The 20663-nt window shown below is 43.1% G+C and overlaps 1 protein-coding gene across 1 annotated transcript in view; it reads right to left on the bottom strand.

The window, feature by feature from the left end:
* PAK3 (p21 (RAC1) activated kinase 3) overlaps nucleotides 1-20415 on the bottom strand; it is a 182549-nt gene extending 162134 nt beyond the window's left edge. The window contains exon 1 of the mRNA XM_075835822.1: nucleotides 20213-20415. The gene's annotated coding sequence lies outside the window, so the exon portion shown is untranslated. The remainder of the gene's footprint in view (nucleotides 1-20212) is intronic.
* Between the last annotated feature and the right edge of the window lie 248 nt (nucleotides 20416-20663).

The following is a 20663-nucleotide window of genomic DNA, read 5'->3' as shown; positions in this document are numbered from 1 at the left end:
GTCTCCATGGTAACACTCCAAACAAACCCTGCGTAGCCTAATCATGCAGTCATACGCTCTTCGATCTGTTCAATATTTCTTGCTAACCTACAGAGTGTATGCAAGCAAAATGTAGGGCACAGATGGAAGGGAGTAAGGCTGGGTTCACACAACCTATTTTCAGGGGTAAACGAGGCGTATTATTCCTCGATTTACGCCTGAAAATACGGCTCCAATACGTCGGCAAACATCTGCCCATTCATTTGAATGGGTTTGCCGACGTACTGTGCCGACGACCTGTCATTTACGCGGCACAGTAAATTTTACAGTCATTTTACAGCTGTCAAACGACGACGCGTAAAATGACTGCCTCGTTAAATAAGTGCAGGACACTTCTTTGGACCTTTTTGGAGCCGTTTTCTCATAGACTCCAATGAAAACAGCTACAAAAACGGACGTAAAAAACGCAGCGAAAAACGCCGCAAAAAACGCGAGTTGCTCAAAAAACGTCTGAAAATCAGGGGCTGTTTTCCCTTGAAAACAGCTCCTATTTTCAGACGTTTTTGGTCACTACGTGTGCACATACCCTAAAAGTGCAAAATCAGACCACACAGTCGGTTTGTAGTCTGTTACCATGGAGATGCATAGATCTGCATAGGAGCTGAACATAATAGGACATATTGCTTCATTTCAGATACATTGTGACAATGAAAAAATTTGATTGTGAAATTGGACTAAGAACAGTGCAAAGGAAAGTGCCTCTCCAAGTGGCTTTGGTTTTGCATCTTACACAAAATTTTGTCTTCTAAGGGTATGTTCACACGAGGGCGTCCGTTACGGCTGAAATTACGGGGATGTTTCAGCCTGAAAACATCCCCGTAATTTCAGCCGTAACGGCATGTGCAGGCGCTTGAACGCCGCGTCCATTACGGCCTCAATTAGCGCTGCTATTCATTGGAGTCAATGAATAACGGCTCCAATTACGGCCAAAGAAGTGACAGGTCACTTCTTTGACGCGGGCGTCTAGTTACGCGCCGTCATTTGACAGCGGCGCGTAAATTTACGCCTCGTGTGAACAGACAAACGTCTGCCCATTGCTTTCAATGGGCAGATGTTTGTCAGCGCTATTGAGGCGCTATTTTCAGACGTAATTCGGGGCAAAAACGCCCGAATTACGTCCGTAAATAGGCCGTGTGAACATACCCTAATAGTGAAATAAAGTGTGCCCAAATTTTGACAATATTTTTGCATGTTTCAGAACAAACCACTTTACAATGATATAATAAATATATTTTGCACTTTGTTGCAAGTCAAAATGGCTGGTCATAAATATTCATTAAGGATTCGGCCCCTGTGAAATACATAATTCAGCAGCTTCCCCTACATGCTGACAGCTAATTGACCTAGCTCGTGATCTAACTGTGAAGTGACTGGTTAAGGCCCTCATTGAACAAGCCTACATTATCCACCTTATAGACTCATGACATCCAGGTGTGTCAGGTTGCACTTTTGTGAAAATGTAAACATAGCCTTCGGGGCTGCTCACATCTGCGTTGGGACATTCCGTTCTTCTCCGTCAGAGGAGCAGAACAAGGGAGCGCTGGACGCAACAGTTCCGTTGCAACACGGACACCACAGGCGGCCAACAGAACCGTTGACTTTAATGGGTTCCATCGGCTTTCCGTCGATTCTCTGCGGGATCTGCAACGGAGACTCCAAGGCAGATGTGAACAGCCCCTAAGGCCAAGTTGCCGCCACGTTTTAAGTGAACGTGATGTATAAAATATCTGTTTATCAAAAATAAATGTGTACTTTAACGTCAATATAGACTTGGCATAAATTACGTAAGTACTCAAAATAGAACAACCTTACCATTAAAAGAACATTAATAAACATCGCTTCAATATAAATCAAATATATGAAGAATAGTGTATTGGCAACATTTTGCTCTGATGCACCAAAATGATATGGAATTACTAAAAGTAACCCCCGAACAGGTGAATAAATCGCTAGCAAAGTTTAACTCTACAATGCCCGCTATTCCGAAATTTTTGGGGCGTTATTCTACAGTGCCGTTACGAATGGTGCTGTAAAAGTGCTGCATTGTATTCCTGTGCCGCCCTGAAGCAGGTGCTCTGTTATCTCTAACAGATGTTTAAGGCTGGGTTCCCACTGTGCAGATTTTGCATGCGTTTTCTTAGCCAAAACCAGAATTAGATCCAGTAGAGCAGACCTTACGTTATATATTGTTTAGGTTCCATTCCTGATTTTGGCTGAAAAAACACATGCAAAATTTGCAGCAATTCTGCACTGTGGGAACACAGCCGAACCCTTTCCTGCACGAAGTGTTGCCCTAACAGCCTGTGTCATAGTGACACAGCTCAAAATGTTTTAGAATAAAAAAAAAAAAAGTACGCTAATACATTATAGGTTTAAAATAAAGATGCAAAATTGCTATCCATTAATGGGAGTTAATAAAATGGAATAAAAATAAATAAATTAAAAAAAAGGCTAGAAAAAAAAATTTATAAAAAAAAAAAAAAAAAGTGCTTTCAAAACAATTTATGGCTGCTGAAATGCGGAGGCATAAATGGACAAACATAGTGAAACATTAAAGAGGCTCTGTCACCAGATTTTGCAACCCCTATCTGCTATTGCAGCAGATAGGCGCTGCAATGTAGATTACAGTAACGTTTTTATTTTTAAAAAACGAGCATTTTTGGCCAAGTTATGACCATTTTTGTATTTATGCAAATGAGGCTTGCAAAAGTCCAAGTGGGCGTGTTTAAAGTAAAAGTCCAAGTGGGCGTGTATTATGTGCGTACATCGGGGCGTTTTTACTACTTTTACTAGCTGGGCGTTCTGACGAGAAGCATCATCCACTTCTCTTCAGAACGCCCAGCTTCTGGCAGTGCAGACACACAGCGTGTTCTCGAGAGATCACGCTGTGACGTCACTCACTTCCTGCCCCAGGTCCTGCATCGTGTCGGCCACATCGGCACCAGAGGCTACAGTTGATTCTGCAGCAGCATCAGCGTTTGCAGGTAAGTCGATGTAGCTACTTACCTGCAAACGCTGATGCTGCTGCAGAATCAACTGTAGCCTCTGGTGCCGATGTGTCCTCGCTCGTCCGACCCGATGCAGGACCTGTGATCTCTCATTATAGCATGCGTGGAGTGGAACATGACCAGTCAGCGAGTGGTAGAGGCTACCACTCCCAGAGAGTAAGTCAACTATCAGAAAGTGATTTATTGTTAGAGCCTGTTCACATATGCGTTGGAATTTCCATGGTTCTGCTTCGTCAGAGGAGCAGAAAAACAAAAATACTGGAATCGCTGGTTCCATTGTTCGAACCGGCAGCCAACGGAACCCAATGACTTTAAACTGCTCTATAGCTTCCTGTATTTTCGTCTGGATCTGAGACCAACGCAGGCGTGAACAGGCCCTTTCCCTGTTATGTGCTGTTTGTGAAGTATACGTAGCATCTTAGTGGCAGAAACATATCTGTCATGGCTGTAGAAACACTGCAGAAAACCTGAGCAAATATTCTTAAAACACCCAAATCTGATCAAACATCAAAATCCAATAATCTGACAACTCACTGGTCCCATGAATACTGGATTACAAGTTTGTACCATCTTAGGTTCTCGTCCATGTAACAGGGAAATATTCAATTTTCGACAAAATATCCCTTAAAATAACATTACCTTACTTTTGTTTTTAGAATACGCACCACAGAACTGATAAACCTTATTGTCCTGTCTTAGCAGATGTCCGTATTAAAGACAGGGACATTAAAGAAGCCAGAAGCATCCAGTTAATCACAGGGTGGCATGAGATATGCAGCCGGCATTATCCCTTATCACGGGTGATGGATGAAGAGGGTTTAATCTGGTGTCACCCAGTAATAAAAAGGCATGAAGGATCAGGGATGTCACTCTTCTGAGCAAAAGCCAAGCAGATGGTAGAGTGCAGAAAAATCGGCAGCATCCATGAGCTTACAAATATAATTAGTTTACTCGCTTCCCAAATAATCAGTTGGGTTTACAGTATTGCATCCCACATCTGAGAGGTTTCAGTACCAAACAGTGCCCTCTCTCCGAAAGCTCTGAGCAGAAAACCCGCTATGCCGCATACTTCAATCCTCCTAAGCTCTTCTCTGCCAGTGAGAGCTACATGGCAGGAAAGAGGCTAAAGCCAGCGATCAGAATACAAAACAAGGGCAGAACCGGGAAAGGGCTTTGCGCTGTACACTGGATGCGTGAAATACATGTATATATTTATGCATTTGTCTAGTGCAGCTAATGATGCCTGTCAAATAGCAAAAAGCTGTAAATCCAGAACATATACAAATTAGGAAAGAATACTCAGAGCATGAAGATTTTTTTAACCCTAGAATCTAACCTCAGCCTGAGGCATAACAAGTACATGTTACATTTTCTTGAGGAATTGACAACACAAATTGGAAAATTAAAACAATAAAATAAAAACAGTATAAACTATATAGACAAAAGTATTTGGACACCTACACATTACACCAACAGGAGCTTTTATGACATCGCATTCTAAATCCATAGGCAAAAAAAAATAAAAATGGGGTTAGTTCCCCCTTTTTAGCTAAAACCGCTTCCACCCTTCTCGGAAGACTTTCTACAAGATTTTGGAGTTGGTCTGTGGAGATTTTGGCCCATTCATCCATAAGAGCATTTGTGAGGTCAGACACTAATGTTGGATGAGAGGGCCTGGTTTACAATATCCGTTCTTGGTCTTCCCAAAGGTGTTTGATGGGGGTTGAGGTCGTCAGGGCTCTGTGTGGTCCAGTCATGTCCTTCCACATCAAACTCACCCAACCATGCCTTTATGGACCGTGCTTTGCGGACTGGGCACAGTAATGCTGGAACAGAAAAGGGTCTTCCCCAAACTGTTCCCACAAAGTTGGAAGCTACAATTGTCCAAAATGTCTTGGAATGGTGAAGCACTAAGATTTCCCTTCGCTATACTAAGGGGCCTAGGCCAACCCCTGAGAAACAACCCCATATCATTATCCCTCCTCCACCAAACTTTACAGTTGGCACAATGCCGTCAGGCAGATAACTTTCTTCTCATATTCGCCAAACCCAGGCTCATCCCTCAGACTGCCAGATAGAGAAGTGTGATTCATAACTCCACAGAACATGTTTCCACTGCTCCAGAGTCCAGCGACAACGTGCTTTATACCACTCTATTCGATGCTTGGCATTGGGCTTGGTGATGTAAGGCTTACACGCAGCTGCTCAGCAATGGAATATCTAAAATAGGGCCAATCTTTTAGCCAAATGGAGAGCGGAACCAAGGAGTACCCACACCACCCGTACATTAGGAGGACAGCCCATTGATTACAATGAGTGCCATATAACGCTTCATTTTGCCTGCAGAATGTGTGCAGACACTGGCTCCCTCCTATAGCCATAATAGTTGATCTGATGGTCCCAGCCATTCACAATCAGCTTTTTGTCATAAATCTCAAGGGTGAACAAAGTGAACTAGGCTTTAGGAGACAGTAACACCTCTCCAGGAACTAACTTGACATTTTTAGCGGCTACCAAAAGAACTTAGGCCGTAGCCATCAATAGAAAATCTTTTCAGGATTTGCCATCCCTGCTGTACCCAATTTGATTGTCCAATAACAGAAATACAGAAATCAGATATAAAATAGTGGCAGAATATTATGATGAATCAATCACAACGAGACCGGAAGTTCACAATCTACATCCAAACTTCTGCAAACATATTAGAATAAATGTATGTTTGGTACGATCTTCAAGTCTTCAGGGAGAATAATCAGTGATAAAACTCTTTGTCCTTAATCAACTTCTGAAACTTTCAAAGTCCACTGCCTCAGCATTATACCGCTACACTTCTAGGATCAATAAGTGAGCCTGAGTGCTTACAGCAAAGCAAAGCAGGTCTCCTTGTAATATCAGACAGGATTAAATATATATGCATTACCTATTTGGAAAAGTCAGTGTAAACAGGTAAGTTTGCCAAGTTTTTCTGGAAGTTATATCACATAGCGTTAGAATTGTATTAAAACATAAGGAGACGTTTCATGAAATTCCAATTATGTGGTAGGATTTCTAGACGTTGCTGTGCCTCCATTCTTGATACTGTTCATTATTTGTCCTCCATGTAAACGGCTTCTTACAAATTACACCTATAAGAACTCCCCAAAATAATTTGCTACATGGAGTACATCATTGGCGCAAGGCTCAACATACGCCATCCAAATGGACTACAAATCATTTCCCCAGTCTACAGTCCTGTACAACGCTTGTATGGCCCGGTCTCCAGTAGAAACAATACTATTATTTAACCATCTAACATCTTCATGTCACAGATCTGAAGATCAAGATCAATAAGCAGTGTGTAGGTTACATAAAGCAGTCTGCATTATCAAACAAGATTGGCTCACTTCCAATCTCAGACTCATGGCTCAGAAACAGTTTTGATGCAGTTTTTGAGCCAAACACAGGAGTGGACACAAAAGAAAGGAGATGATTTAGTCTTTTCTTTGAACCTTTCTTTCCTTTTGGATCCACTTCTGGCTTCGGCCACAAAAACTGTATCAAAACGGTGTGTGATCCTTGCCTAAGGGTTCTTTTTTTGTACAACAAAATTATTATATGAAACATAAGGTCAATTCACATGGCATGTTGCCAACTTTTAGATTGGGTGGAACACTGCTTAGGCTTTGTTCACATCTGCGTTAGTGTCCCGTTCTGACGTTCCGTCTGAGCTTTCCTACAGAACGGCAACCTGAACAGACACAAACTGACACAGACGAAAACTTCCATCACCATTGATTTCAATGGTGGCGGATCCGGTGCCCATGGTTTCCGTTTGTCTCTGTTGTGCACCGGACCAGTCGTTTTGCAGGAAGCAATAGCGTAGTCTAAAACGGTGTCAGTTTGTGTCTGTTAAGGGTCCCATTCTGACGGAAAGCTCCGACGGAACGTCAGAACGGGACCCCAATGCAGATGTGAACAAAGCCTTACACAACAAGAAATTAAGTTACCACTGCTATTTACACTATATTCATAAAAAAGGAATGGATTAATATAAAGGCTATGTAAACATTTTGAAGAAGACTTTTTTTTTTTTTTTTTTTTTTACTAAAACAATGTATTATAGTGTTTAATGCAACTTTGTATTTGTATTTTATGGGGGGGGGGGGAACACTTTTTGAGATACAGCTTCTATGTATCCATAAAAGCTGTATCTTGCGCTGAAATCCAAATCCATCAGGTCAGCAGAACTAATGGCTTCAGTGACAGCAGGTCCAGCGTGTCTCATGCAGGATCAAGAGGATATCGATCACATGTAAGTTCATAACTTCGATGTGATCAATAACAGGTGAATCTGACCCGTTGTCACCGAAGCTGTCAGTTCTGCTGACCTGATGGATTCGGGTATCAGTAGAAGATATAGCTTGTACATAATGAATACCCATAACTGTATGTGAGGAAATATCACACATCCAAAAAGTAAAAATACAACACCAAGTACACATATGTACCTTGCAACAATATATCAATACTTTATTATAATGCTCATAAAAACATATTGGCCATCAGGACCTAAAATAAGACAAACCATTAAAATGCATGGATGTGGAGAACAAGAAGGCTATTTCAAATAAGATCTACTCAAACTGGAGAATCATATATGATATAATATCACTGAGGGTCACTCAAGAAGACATGCTATAGATGTATAATACAAAGACATACAAAAACCGCAAATGTAATGCATAAAAACATGCCTAAACAAGAGAACATACATAGACCCAAAACAGTATACAAAGGGGTGGTCACAATCACACTAAAATACATGTGAGGGTGAATGTAGAGGAACCAGGGAATCACCACAGATCAGTTTCTGGGACCGGTTTTGATCTTTGGTGATTCCCTGTATCATTCCATGTAGCATAAATGCTCAGTATTTACAATAGCAGCAAAACCCACTTTGCTTAAAGAAGGCACAGAAAAGTCATGCAGAAAGTGTTCCGCAGTGCGACTATTAGGCCTTATTCACACGAACGTGTATTACTATTATTGATTTTCACGGGCGTCGCACGGACCTATGTTAGTGAATGGGGCCGTTCAGACAGTCCGTGATTTTCACGCAGCGTATGTCTGCTGCGTAAAACTCACGACATGTCCTATACTTGGCCGTTTTTCGCGCATCACGCACCCATTGAAGTCAAAATTGCACAGCACACGAAAGCACTTCCGTGTGACGCGCAGGATTCGCGCAACAGTAGATAAATAAATTAAGGAAAAAATAAAAGCACTTCCTTCATTTCTTATTCTAAACATAAAAACCGCGTGTCATAAGGATGGCATATGCGTGAAAATCACGCAGCCACGCGCCATTCACTGATGACACATGGAACAGCAATGCGCAAAAAAATGCAGCATTTTTTGCCTCGCAAAACGCAAACGTTCGTGTGAATAAGGTCTTACATGCTGCGGGTTCAGTGCAGAGATGCTGCGTATTTGGACCATAGTCTTCAATGGGGAGTAAAAATTTGTTTTGTTGCGGTTTTTACAGCGGAAATGCAGTATAAACTGCTGGAAATTGGCAGGTGCACATATACTCTGGCGTAATCAGTGTTTAATACTACATCCGCAGGTAAAACTGCAGCAATATGCGCGGAAAAAACACACTATTTAATGTGGATTTCGGTCACAGATTTACCAGTGGTTTCTTTGAGATTCGGCTGCAGATTTTCAGTTGCAGATAATTTGCAGCATATCCTGCGTGTGGAAACATACAATAATGGTTTGTGCGAATATAGCTCAGAGTCAAGAATTAAAAAAACAGTTCTTTGCTAACTAGATGGAGAAAAGAAATAGCCACAGGTCGGTTTGGGGTTGTCAGAGACATTCAAGTGGCAGGAATGGAAAGAGTTAACATTGCATGTTTGTACAGCATTAGACCGGACAATTACCCACATGTAAATAGGCCATATTATATTAGGCATCAAGCAAGCAGCGGATGATCCGGAAGGCGACGCGCTTTCTGTGCTCTCCATGCTTGCGGCCTGCACTTTAGCAGCAGCAGATGGCAGTTGAGATACTGGTTCTAAATTACCATGAAAATACCAGGGATCCGAGCACAGATTGCCTATGAGCAGCAAATTCTTTTCATCGCCTCTGCTCCACTCCCACCATGGAGTTGCTTTGTTGCCTAATGTGTTGCTTTCATTTGGTCTTTATTAGCAATGGCAAAAGCCATTTAGCACGGTGCAGCCATCTCCGTGAAACCGGAGCGTGTCAATAACAACACGCTTATTATGTTTCCAAACAAACTTACAAAACACATCCTTCAGCCAGAGGGGTCTACTATAGTCTGGAATCAATAAGCCCCTGTTCACACTGGCGATTTTCCCTGTTATTCTTCTCCATTGTTTTCACAGAAAAAAAGAGAGAGAAGTGTTTCTATTAACAACCTCATTGATTTCTATGGGATTTTATAGATGGCATTTGCCCTCAATTGTTCTTCAATGGCATCTGTTAAACAATATGTACAGGGTTACTGGTATTAATGTAAAAGCTGCTCCAGGGATGCGTCTGATTGTCAGAAAGGATTTTTTGTTCCCCTATTTTATGGCAAATTAGGTCTGTCATTCAATGGTAATTTTTGCCTTCCTTTGGACCAATTGGTGTTTGTCAGTATAAAAAGTTTGAACTTGACGGACTTTGTAAGGCTGCGTTCACACTGCCATTAGAGGCGCCATTCATAAGCTCTGTTGTCAGCCTGGCAAATTTGACGGGAAGTATAGCGCTGCATATAAGTCAATGGGGTTCGTCAGGCACTGATGGTACCGGTCTTAGGACGGATCTGGCTGGGCGGTGTTGGCTTTCGTTATGAACGATAGCCACAAAGCAAACGTGAACGTGGCTTAACTATTTAACTGTTAAAAGAATCTTCTGTATAACTGTATAAAATGAAACATTCTACAACTTTCTAATATACTTTGTGATTAAATTCATTTATTCAGTGATTAAAGAGTAACTACACTTTCAAACTCTTGATATGTCAGAGACATCAAATGTTTGAATCAGTGGGGGTCCGGATGCTGAGACTCCCACCGTTGCTGAAACAAGGGTGCAGAAGCGCTCAGCCGAGCGCCCTGCACCTTCGGCTGTGATCAGCGCTCATCGTCGCGCTCATCGTCTGGCTCACATAGATGTTCTATGAGAGCCGTCTTCAGCCTGATAATGAGTGCCACTCACAGCCGAAGGAGCAGGTCGCTCAGCTGAGCGCTTCTGCACCTTTGTTTCAGCAACGGTGGGGGTCTCAGCACCCGGACCCCACCGATCCAAAGATTTGATATGTCTCTAACATATCAAAACGTTTGATGAAAGTGTCGTTTCTCTAGAAGCCTAATTTCCATAAAACCGGAGACCCCTTAACAACTAGCTTTATTTCTACAAGATTTGTACTGGCCACAGTGTCTCATTATGCCTCAGTGCTTTGCTGGAACATAATCTTCACAGACATATATATATATGCACATATGATGTTTTTTAGTGCTTAAAGGGAACTTGTTTTGTCCCCTCAAAACAGCGGACAGCGCTATAAAGACGACGGAGAGGGCAGTACGTAGGGTGATGGTCAAGCAGCTTGAATGACTGAGAAATCCAGGTTTTAATGTCCCTGACGATGCAATCGCAAGTGCCACAGATGCGGCCCATTCATGTTCAGTGCATCGGGCTCTCTTCACTTTAACGTTCCCCATCCCCTCCCCTCTGCTCTAAGTGACAGCTTACACAAGAAAAGTAACATAGTATATATAGGTCTGTGAGAATGATGATTTCCTAACTTGAAGCACTGGCAGCATGCACTACAGCAGGGAACGAAGACACCTAAAGAAAGTTGCAATGTACAGACCACCCTCTCAGTCCACGTATATATATTAATATCTCTCTTAGATACAAGACAACACTGACTGCTCACATTTCTTGAAACAGCCCCGAGATTGACGAGTTGGTGCCAGTCAGGAATACACCATACATTAGTAGCTTTATTACGTTAACAATTGCTGTCTATTAAATATTTACTAGAAACTGGACAACCCCTTTAAGTGCACGGACTACCTAACCCCTGTAGTTTTCACATCCATTAATATGTACTCCATCAATAGATCAGTTTTACAGGACAGTTAAACAATAGAGTAAAAAAAAATAAAAAACACCAGCAACGTCCGCCTAACCCTACAGTCCCAGTTCCTGACATCAGTGCATAGAGCACTAGATATGTTCTGTTACTTTATTTCTTATAGACAATAGAAGTTCTTGCTTTCAGTAGTAGAGAAAAATGTAGCGCTATTCAATTCTTGCTGTTGCTCCCGTCCTCAATCCACTGGGAACAGGCAGATGATCAGTCAGCCCTTTTCTACATTTGGCATGATGGATGACCTTCCCTATCGGATACCATAAACTCCACCATTAATCACAAAGTGTGTAGTACTAAAATGTAATCAGCAAAGAATGTGACAGATTTATTTACTGCAGTTGCTATGGAGACCGCATCCACTGCTATAAATATGCAACATATTGATATGATGAACACTCATTTTTACAAGCTGGTCAACTGCTGCAGCACCGATGAAGCACTTTCTGCCGTGAGCACTTAGGCCTTGTTCACATCTGCGTTCGGCATTCAATTCTTCTGCTCCATCAGAGGAGACAACCGGTGCCCAACAGAACCCTGGGTTCCGTCGAGGCGTTCGTCAGGGTGTTAGCAGAAATAGCGTAGCGGAATCTGTGTTCTGTTTTCCGTTGTTCTGCTCCATCATTAGTGCAGAACAAGAAAACTGGAAGCTCCGGATCAGTCGTATGATGGAAACCAGTGACTATAATAAGTACCCACGGGCTTACGTCACCTTAAAAATGGCCATCCAGAAGTAGATCATGAGGACATAATTATACGGATGAACGTGAGAAGTAGCTGCAATTCCTGCCACACATTTAATCCAGAAAATTACGATTTAAAAAAAAATCCATCAGACCGACCCTGGAACAGTTTCCATATATAATAGAGCCATGACCACTGTGATGGACCACATTAGGAGCTTACTGGATATTGTTTTTTTTATGGCGTTAAAGTTTACCTGTCCTTTCAAAATTAGTGTGGTGTGTATACATGCAGAATAACAATATTTCTGACCATTATCTGAGTGTATCATACATCTTTCACCATTTGTACCCTTTCCAGGCCCCACCTTTAATTGTTAGATGTTCCTGAACTCTGCTCCAGAAGGAGCTAAGACTAGCTGCTATGATGTCTCCCATACACTGAACACAGAGAGAAGCAGCATTTAAAAGGGGTTATCAACTACCAGACAACTGATGACCTATCCACCGCAAGGAAAACGCCCCAATAAGTGTAGTTTTTCGTAAAAAAAACATGTGAAGCCACCCTGGCTGGGCAACGAACTGTAAAAAAAAAACAGAGAATCGAAATTCAGTGCAAATAACCGAGGTCATCTTGCACATTTCGGTTTGTCCGTTTTTTTCCCCGGTTTCAACTGTATCTGCGTCCTCAGGATGCAGATAAAGTTGAATCCTACAGTAGAGCAGGGGAACGTCAGTTCCTTGTTCTACTACTCACTGTAAAATGCTGGACGCTTACGGCTCAGCTCAGACCGGTGCGATGACGTCACTGCCTGTATCTCATCTCTGCCCCACTTCACTTGTATTAATTCATGAAGTTTGTTGAAACGACTAACTCTTAGGGTATGTGCACACACACTAATTACGTCCGTAATATACGGACGTATTTCGGCAGCAAGTTCCGGACCAAAGTCAGTGCAGGGAGCCGGGCTCCTAGCATCATACTTCTGTACGATGCTAGGAGTCCCTGCCTCGCTGCAGGACAACTGTCCCGTACTGAAAACATGATTACAGTACGGGACAGTTGTCCGGCAGCGAGGCAGGGACTCCTAGCGTCGTACATAAGTATGATGCTAGGAGCCCGGCTCCCTGCACTGAGTTTGGTCCGGAACTTGCGGCCGAAATACGTCCGTATATTACGGACGTAATTAGTGTGTGTGCACATACCCTTAAAGCCAGTATGCAGTATACTTCTAAGCTTCTTCTAGTGGTGCCTGCAGGTAGCCAGGCGTTTATCATTTAAAGGGACTCTGTCACCAGTTTATCAACTCCCTATCTCCTAACTAATCTAACAGGCGTTTTGCTGCGGATAACTACAGTGTGATTTGTTTTAAAAAACGTATTATGGGCATTTTTCTGGCTCGAATAGCCAAATAGGAGGTGACTCTTTTCACTCTGGGCCTGTAATGTTTTCTGTATGATGCCGTCCAATCAGCATACAGCTTCTCCGCCTTCCCTGCCCAGCAACACAGCCTGCTCCTTATAGTACACAGCTTCCATTCCCGACTGTGTTTATAACTGGCGATATCTCTGGTTGTGTCACAGCTAGAACTGCGATCCTGGTGTCATATGAAAGATTAGAATCTCATCTTATATACACCAGAACCGCTGTTCTAGGTGGTCCACAGATCGAGATATGGCAGTTTGAAGTGATCCCCCTTCCTCCAGCTTTAGTTTCATACTGTGTGAAGCCGCTTCATGCTCATAGGACAGTGTCAGAGGCTGTGAGGAGGCTCCACCTCAGGAGAATCGCTGCTGTTACCTCCCAATTGACTAATAAAGGCTCATTTACATATTTAACTTTGCAAATAATAAACTTTTTTTTTTTTTTTAAACAAATCACACTGTAGTTATCAGCAGCAAAGCGCCTATTAGATTAGTTAGGAGATAGGGAATTGATAAACTGGTGACAGAGTCTCTTTAAAGGTGTTGTCCGATGATTAAATATATATTTTTTTTCTGTTAGGTTCCAAATAATATATATAAAAAAAAAACGTATTCAAATTTTTTAAACAAAAATTCTCCTATGTCAGGTATTGCTGTTACTTACGTGGTATGGTGCCTCATGCCGTTTTTGTTCTTTTATTCCTTCTGAAAACATTGACCTACTGTATCCAGTGACTGTGAACTAAAGGCCTTTTACACGGGGCAATGATTGGGCAAATGAGCATTCATACGAATGCTCCTTCCCGATCATTGCCCTGTGTAAACAGAGCATCGATCAGTCGATGAACAAGCAAACGCTTGTTCATTGGCTGATCTGATTTTTTTTTATGCGGCCAATAAAATGGTTGCTAGTCAGCAGCACATTTCCCTGTGTAAAGAGGGAGATGTGCAGATGCATGGGAATGACCAATCGTAACGTTCGCTCATATCCATACAGAACCGTTCATCTCTCCATGTAAGTGGAGCAAAGGGGCGCCGATCAACGATACAGCACGTCAATAAGGGAAACCATAGCTTCCGCTTACATTACCATTGATTTCAATGGTAATGCTCCAGTCGCTAATGGTTTCCGTTTGTCTCCGTTACGTAATGGTTCAGTTTTTTTCGGCAGAATCAATAGCGTAGTCGACTACGTGATTGATTCCGCCTAAAAACAAAAACACGGAAACCTTGCGGAACGGAGACAAACAGAAACCATTAGCAACGGAAGCATTACCGTTGAAATCAATGGTAACGTAAGCGGAAGCTATGGTTTCCGCTTGCCTTTCCGTTGATAGGTACCTCCGACGGAAAGGTGTGACGAAACCCATCAACGGAAACCGAACGCTGATGTGAACAGGCCCTTTGGCATATTCTAGTTTAGTGGAGTTACACATTTCAATGTGATACTTTGTAACCGAATCAAGTAGGTAAATATTTATAGAACATTTTCTTTTCAATACAACAAGAGATTGTGTAAAGGGGAACAGCTTCATTTTGGGGAAGAGACAGCACATCCAGCAGTTATAATTATCAGAAAGATCAGCAAGTTTCACAAATTATACTGTACTTATTGATGTAACTTGCAGATAATTCTCATTATTACATGCCAAGTATAAAATGCATTGAAGAAATAGCCATCAGGCACTGGGTAATACGGCTTTATCCATCACCACCTCTATTCATTAGCACATTGCACTGACAACAATGAAACAATGCCAGCCACCTACACATAAGGTCTCTACAGCAACCTGTGCGCGCTCCAGCTTAACCCATTCCCTGCTGCTACTCTGAACTCTAGGGAAGGCACACCCAGGGGATTGTGGGGAAATACATAGCACAAGAGTCAGTGCATGGAGAAATAATGCACTGCATGTAACGTACGCAGTACAAAGAAGAACGCTTCTCCAGGTAGAATAATTTGCTGAATCATTTGCCAGCCGCATACATTTGTGTGATTATTTGTACGCAGACAATATAGGAAACCTACCATTTTTGTACAAAGTATGAAATATAAATAGATTAAATGGGTTACTCAGTTTAGAAAACCAATTTTTACATACACTATTAGGCCGGGTACACACGTAGCGTAAACACTGCAGATTATTTGCGGGAAATCCGCAGCAGAATACAGTAGCAGCAGAGTGGATGAGATTTGAACAAATCTCATCCACGCGCTGCGTAAATGAAAAGCGGAAAAAACGCTCAGAAATTGATCTGTGGTGCGGGTGTATAATCTGCAGAATGTCAATTGTATTTGCGTAATTGCTCCTTTTTGGTTGCGTTTTTTTTCCCCCCCATTTAATTCAGAGGGGAGTTAAAACCTGCACCAAATAGCAGATGTGATTTTTGCGGCGGAAAAGCTGTGATTCCACCGCAAAAATCGCAACGCCAATTTTTTTTTTAAATCTTATATTTACACAGAATTCTGTTTTTTTTCGTCCAGGCTTGTCTCCTGGGATGACACTTCATCCCATGTGACTGCTGCAGCCAATCACAGGCTGCAGCGGTCACATGGGATGAAAAGTCATTCCAGGAGGCCAGGCTGCAGGACGGCAGAGGGTATCAAACTTTTTTTTCTTTTGTGCTGTTTTCCGCCGAAAAACTGCACCACAATTTGGTGCAGTTTTTCGCCCGGAATTCCCTGCAGTGTCCAGGGCGGATACGCGGTGTGCTTTTACGCCGCATATCCGCCCTGCTTGAACTGAGTCTTAGGGAATTCTGATTAAATCTGTTCAGGATCCTCATCGCTTGGCTGGAGTGGAGAACAATTACAAACAATGTCTCTTGCTCTACAGGACCTGTCCTGAGTTACACAGACAATCCATTGATACAAATAGGAACTCTGTAATGCTTATTTTCCCCTGTGGTGGCACTGCACGGCAATTGAACACTTATGCTGGATCCACATTCGCGTTTTTAGCATGTTTTTTTTTGGTTGTAGAACGCCCATTGAGAGTCATGGGAGTTGATCTACCAAAACAAAAAAAGGAAGTTTAAAAACACAACAAAAACGCACCCAGCCTTAGGCCCTATTCACACGACAGGGATTCCCGGCCGTCACCAAAAAAAAAAACGGCCGTAGGAACAGTAGACCTCAAATGGGGCTATTTACATGACCGATTTTTTGATGGCCCGATAAACTGGGCTGTCAAAAGATGGAACATGCCCTATTTTCAGCCGTTCTCCTGGCCGCACGGCTCACGTAGAAGTCTATGGGGCCGAGTAAAGCACGGCTGCCTCTTGGATGTGATCCGAGTGACGGCCGTGCTTTCTGCCGCTCGTTCGCTCTCTTCTCCTCTTCACAGTGCGAAGTGCCCGTGAGGAGGGGGATATTTTTTTACTCCCTGTAGGAGCAGAATCCCATATCCCCGGCCACAGCGTTGCCGAAGCGGAGGCCAGGAATTCAGCTCCAGGGGAAATTCCTGACTTCACTGTCCATACATGGACAGTGACGTAGAGCGGAATCCCCGGTCACAGCCGTCCCTGACACAGATGTGGCCGGTGATTCCACTCCAGGAGAAGTCAGGGTCCATATATGGACAGTGAAGTCAGGGACTTCTCCTGGAGCGGTCCCCTACAGTGGCGCCATCTACAGGAAGGGGGTGCCACCTACAGGGGGAGCTATGTACAGGGGGCTGTGTGGCACTACCTAGAGGGGGGCTGTGTGGCATTAGCTACAGAGGGGCTGTGTGGCATTAGCTACAGAGTGAAGTGTGTGTCAAAAAAAAAAATTTGACAAATGAAATTCATCTGTCTTTAAAACAGATGGAAAGAAGCTGCTGCAAAACGGGTCAAAAATCGGCCATTAAAAACAGAAACATGGCCCAGAACGGAAAGGATGCAAAACGTCCGAGAAAAACTTACCAAAACGGCAGCTTTTAAATCGGCCGACACTCGGATCCTGTCAAGTGAATAGAGCCTTACTGACAGGTTTCCCCACCAACAACAGCTGATCGATGGTGGGGGTCTCAGCAGGGGGGGGGGGGGGACACTTTGTGATCAGATCTGGGACCAGCACAAATAGCAAGAACTCGGGTCACCCGATCCCTGCTGCGCTTGGTGCGGAAGCCGCAAGCTGCCGATTCCAGGCAAGAAGGAGCGGAGAGGGGTCTCCCTAGTCTGTTGTATGGGAGTTACAGAAATAGCTGGGCAGCGCTTGCTCGGCTGTTTAAGTAATTTCCATTAAACAGAATGGAGAGAGGTGGACGGCCGTCTCTCCACTAGTCCCAGTCTGGTATCTGTGGACAGCGGTCACCACACCAATACTCTTTGAATATGCTATAAATATCAAAATTGGGAACACCCCTATAATGAAAATCTGCCACAATACAGATTCCTATGAATTAGTGGATCTATTATATGCTCTAATAACAGTAAACTTGTGGGATTCCCAATCCCAGGTTTGGCTGGGGCATGAGAGAACAAGTGCTGTATGTTAAACATCCTCTCAGCTGATTGGTCAAGAATGAGGAGACAGAACCTTCTGGTAAAGAAATCGTAGAGCCGGTTAGGTCATTCTTCAGCCAAACATCCAACCGGCGCTCTTTATAGGCCTCCAATTGAGAGTTCAGGGGCTACAGCACTAACTTAGGAGCTGTCCACATCACCTCAGTGGCAAATATTCGGCGTACAGAATAGGAAATTCTCCCAACGTATACGTCTAACCTGCCCATTGAGCATCCTTTTGGCATCTGTCTGGTTTTTGACTACAGTTAGTGAACTATATAACGGCCGCAGTCCAACTCCACTTTCAATACAACTGTACAGAAAAGAAAAAGGTTTTGTTTTGGAATAACAGACATATGCAACTGTATAGACTGTATACATGCCATACATAGCTGTATACAGTATGTAGAAAAAAAGCAAAGGATTGGAGCAGCACTGTGAACAAATGCCTGTCTAGGCTGGTGCAGGGCTTCAAAAAGAAAAGAGTGACCTCTCCTTATGTGTTAGATATCCAAAAAAGAGAACGTGAAGCAGCACTCAAATAAAGTGAATTTATTCATCCAACATGGAACCACAACGTTTCACCTCCTCATATATATATATATATATATATATATATATATATATATATATATATATGAAAATGCCTTCGTAGAGGAGGTGAAACGTTGTGGTTCCATGTTGGATGAATAAATTCACTTTATTTGAGCGCTGTTTCACGTTCTCTTTTTTGGATATGCTGTATACAGTATGTGTAGACATTCCACCAAATGTGGACTGAATTAGAGGTCCTCTGTCCAATGACAGATTCTCTTTAATATGAAATAAAATGTGACCATTTTTTCAATAGGACTTTTATTACAATATCCAGCAAGCAAACCGCCTTCTCGACTACATTGTCCTTTAGATAAGATAATATACAGAGCTATGTTTGCCACCCGCGGCAAAACTTGGATCCAGGAGAGGAGACATTTAATTTACGTATTTCTTCTGTTTAGGTTCCGTTCCTGGGTTTTGGCTTAAAGAAATACATGCAAAATCTGCAGCAAATCTGAACAAGGCCCAAGTCATCTGGCACAACGCATTGTAATAATAATAATGATGATAATAATCATGTTTGCAGGTTCACTTAATGCATCACCATAAAGAATTATCACAATGTATAAAATAATGCATCCCCAGAGCCAACATCAGCACTGCTACATCTGGACCTGGCAGGATGAAGGCCTGACCTGTTCAATGTCCACCAAAATTCTGAATGTTCATACACCAATCTGAAATGGGAACATAGTGCAGGGCCTTACCATATGGTGTTCAGCATATAGCTACCTAGCACTCATCCAGGCCTGTGCAATTTTCCCCTGCAACCCAGTCCATCAGTGCACCGTCTGAGCCAATGGCAAGTGCTGCAAACCCAACCAATCAGTGGCTACCGCTGGACCTCACGCGTTTCCATCCACACATGTAATATATCAAGACGGAGTCAACTACATGTCACATATATGAGCGTCTTCCTAGTGTCCGTTTATACAGACCACGTGAAACGATCGATCTTCATATAAAACTGAACCTGACTGGAACATGAGCCAGGTAGAGGGACAAAGGATCAGATGTGAACCTCCCAAAGCTGCACTCACAACGCCAGCTGCTCCGGCCTCATCAGTCATCCATTAAGTATTAACCCCTTCCAGTGCGCTGCATGCACCTCTGCTAGTGTATGGATACAGCCTGACAATGCCCCATATATCACACCATGGGGCACACGTATCAATAGGTTACCCTCTACATAATGGCCATTCAATTCATGTGCCAAATTGACAGACATTTTTTAAGAATTGAATGTCAACATTTAGCTTTCTTTTGGTCGCTAAAGAGGCGTGGTTAGACAGCCGCATGATATATATCTTTACATAGCACCAACGTATTCCACAGCACTGTACACACACACACATATATATATATATATATATATATATAGCTCTATCCATCTCTGGTGCTGAAGCGACAGACTAGACCTTTCGCAGTCACAAAAGAGACAGTTTCAGTGTGTGACATTTTGACACCATTTTCTAATTGCCAGCATTGGCACATGCCCCTAGTGTCACAATGCAGTGCCCTCTCCTCACACTGGCACCACAAGAAGGGCCACAGAGAGGTGAAACAAAAAGGTGTCTGCCAATTGGCAATCAATATCTCCAGTGACCTTCCATTGACGTGTAGACACAGATGAGCGGCAGCTGATACAGGACATGATGCGGACACATTGGCCGGCTGCTGCAGATACACTGATGCTGCTGATCCAGTGCATTACACGGACGTGTCTATGCATGGGGAAGAGCCCGCTACACACATTATATATACCCACAACCAGCCATGTCTGTCTACAGAGGATGCTTCAATGTCAGCCATGTCCTTACCTCGGTGAGTGTGTCCTGCCCGCGCTCCTGGCTCTTGTGGTGATGCTAGTTGACGGTCTGAGCCTCTCAGTGGTTCATCTGCTCTCCATGACACAGATAAGGAGCTGCTGAGTGTAATAGATGCCGCCGCTTCTTGTTCCTGCAGCCAGGCGGAAGTGACCCCACTAGCGGCACACTCACTGACACACAGGGACGGGCGGCTGCCGCTCCATGCACGGGGCTCACACAGTGCAGACGTCCCCTCCCTCCTCTGCTCCATTTCCCCATTCTCAACTTCTTCATTTTAGCCCCTGTGTAACACGATGCTGGCTCTTTATTCATCACGTTCTTTTATTCACTAGAAATGTATTTTGGCTTTTTGATGCTTCAGTATCTGCTGAGAACTTATAATAAGAATATATTATAGCAATGACATGAAAAGGAATGAGAAGAGGCCCAAAAATGGGCATCT

This window comes from Rhinoderma darwinii, chromosome 8 (genome assembly GCF_050947455.1).
Source record: "Rhinoderma darwinii isolate aRhiDar2 chromosome 8, aRhiDar2.hap1, whole genome shotgun sequence".
Lineage (NCBI taxonomy): Eukaryota > Metazoa > Chordata > Amphibia > Anura > Rhinodermatidae > Rhinoderma > Rhinoderma darwinii.
The sequence above is the reverse complement of the archived record's forward strand: the minus strand, read 5'-3'. Positions and strand labels throughout refer to the sequence as shown.